Here is a 2,587-nt window from a genome sequence, read left to right as displayed (position 1 = left end):
GACAAAATTGCTTTGTGTGTGTGCGTGCGAGCATACGTACGTGAGCGACTGAATCTGAACCTGAAAGAAAAATGAGACCAAAGTGTCACATTTCTGGTATACGATTATCATTCCTCAGGATAGACTGCACCAATATTATTCAAACTGGTGGCAATCGAAAGCTTGCATCCACATTGTATGACATAAGTGCCGTTAGATTTTTGATTAATTGCTTGGTTACCGAGGAATTTTAATCGAAAATTTATTAGACGTAAAACTGCGGATAAGGTACTTGGTAGCGTCGCGGCCCCTGTATATAGGCAACATAGGCAAACCGTTGACAAGCTGCAACGAATTTTTATATATACTTGGCGTCGCGACGTTACCGCGTCGCTTGATGCACATAAGAGCCATTCGGTCTTGCGACACCGACTCGTGGCAATACTGCGCTCGTAATAAAAGTGTGTGCATAATTAAAAAATAATAATTAATAAAGTTTTACTTTATCTGTACTCTATACAGATTAGCTGAAACATGTCGTAAAAAAGTGCAAGAATTAGAAAAAAAAGACGGGACTAACGCGTAAGTGCATGGAACAAAACAAAATAACCAAGATAAAGGAAAAACAGAATCAAAGGGTCAAAACTCTTTCCAGGGAGATACAATCGCTAAAAGAGACTCGAGTTAAGTTTATCAGGCAAATGCGTATTGATACGAATAATTTTACAAAGTGGAAGCAATTTAAAGAAAAGGAAATTAATAGAATGAAAGCTCAAGATCGTAAGCATGCTTGTGAAATGGTACGCATGAAAATGCAACATAATAAACAGGAGAATGTCTTAAAGAGAAAAATGGGAGAAGCTTTTGCAGTTAACAAAAGATAAAGGTATTTTTTCTATGATAATACTTTGTAAGGAATTTACCTTGCTCGGATACTTTTTAACGTTTTTGTATTATTGTAAAATATCTAATTAATTTACATATATACAGGGTGCATTGGAGATGCAGAAAAAAGCGATGCAGCGACAAGAAAAGAAAGCCAACAGCGAAGATGACGTAAAAACATGGATGGCTCAAGAATTCGAAATGTTAATAGCCACCATAGAAGCGAACTACTCTCTTGAAAGACTGATGCAAGATAGAGCTTTCTTGGTGCATCAATTAGAGCAATTTAAAAAATATGGCGATACGAACGAAGAGGAACTTGCGACTGTCACCAAATTCATAGAGGTGCATAATGCACAAATTGCAAATCTGCAAAAAAAAAATTCTCGAATCAGATCAAGGTAAGATAGCCGACATTATTTAATCAGGTAGAATGCATGGTTTTCTATTCCGTAAATAAATTTTTTTTTTAGATACTAGAGAAATTACCAGGTGGAATATGATACATACAATAGCGAAGGCCAAGATGGCATTTAAAACATTATTTCATATAATTGCACAAAGTAAAAAACAACAATGTTATAAGTATAATGAATTAAAAGTAGATATATATATATATATATACATATATCATTATATAATTTAATATAAATGATATATTTTACTAAAATGATGTTTTAGGAAAAATATCAGAACTTGGAAACACAATTAGAAAAATATAAGAAACTGGAAGAAAAAAGCAAATCTTTACAAAGTACATCTGACGGGTCTTCCAGTGATGTTGTAGGTTCGACAAAACAGGTAATTAAATAAAATAATTTTCAAGACATATTTTGTATTTTACCAAGAGATAAAATTATTTTTATTGTTAATATGTGTTTTAGATTTTGACCGAGAGTAATTTTAGCAATAAAAACAAGAGATCATGGCCCAAGAAAGAAAGAACAGTATCACTAGAAATCGATGATAGTTTAACGATAGAAGACGATGTTAGCAAAGATCCCGATTGGAGGAGCACGCTTTATAATCGCATACAAAAGTTACAGGTAATAATGCAACATTTTTAATTTTGGTTGCTATTATACATATCTTATGATATTTTGAGAGCTCTTTTTATTGTCAAGACACAAAGATTATATAATTATGTGAGAGATTATTAGATCTTTAAACGGTATGTGTCTCATTTGTTTAGAACAAATTCAAGCTCTTAGTTCAATGATTGACTTTTAAAATAGAGCCCAATGAAATAAAAAAGTGCGTGTAAAACAAAATGCCGCACATGGATATGTATGTGCCACAAAAACAGAGTTATTTGCAACAATTGTAACTGTAATCCAGAACAGTGTCAAAATAAAGATGAAGAAAACGTAAGTTGCTCTATATACACAATATATTAATGTTAGCTAATATATATATGTATATAAATGTATTAATTATTTCTTTTCTTTTTCTGCTTCTATGCTTGGCTATAGTTAACTTGATTTCATATTTAGTTTTGATTTTTTAAAGGTTTTTATTTTTTAGAGGAAAATCATTTTTTAGTTTTATATTTTGTATGAAAATTATTTTTCAAGGAAAATTTTTTAAAAATAGTCTTTAATGATATATCTTTATTTTCTAATAGCAGGAACAAATTAAAACTATAGAACACATTGTCATTCATAGTAAAACTGCTATATACTACATAAGCTTTATACACTAATTTCTTGAAAAACAATTTTGT

At 31.0% G+C, this 2,587-nt stretch overlaps 1 pseudogene; it reads left to right on the top strand.

Annotated features, from left to right (window-relative positions):
- The first annotated feature begins 71 nt into the window (after window positions 1–71).
- Window positions 72–2,231, top strand: LOC115235765 (annotated as a pseudogene).
- The last annotated feature ends 356 nt before the right edge of the window (window positions 2,232–2,587 follow it).

The sequence above is a fragment of the Formica exsecta genome, unplaced genomic scaffold (genome assembly GCF_003651465.1).
Source record: "Formica exsecta isolate Colony F162 unplaced genomic scaffold, ASM365146v1 scaffold2333, whole genome shotgun sequence".
In the NCBI taxonomy this organism is placed as follows: Eukaryota; Metazoa; Arthropoda; class Insecta; order Hymenoptera; family Formicidae; genus Formica; species Formica exsecta.
This window is presented reverse-complemented; position numbering and strand designations above follow the sequence as displayed.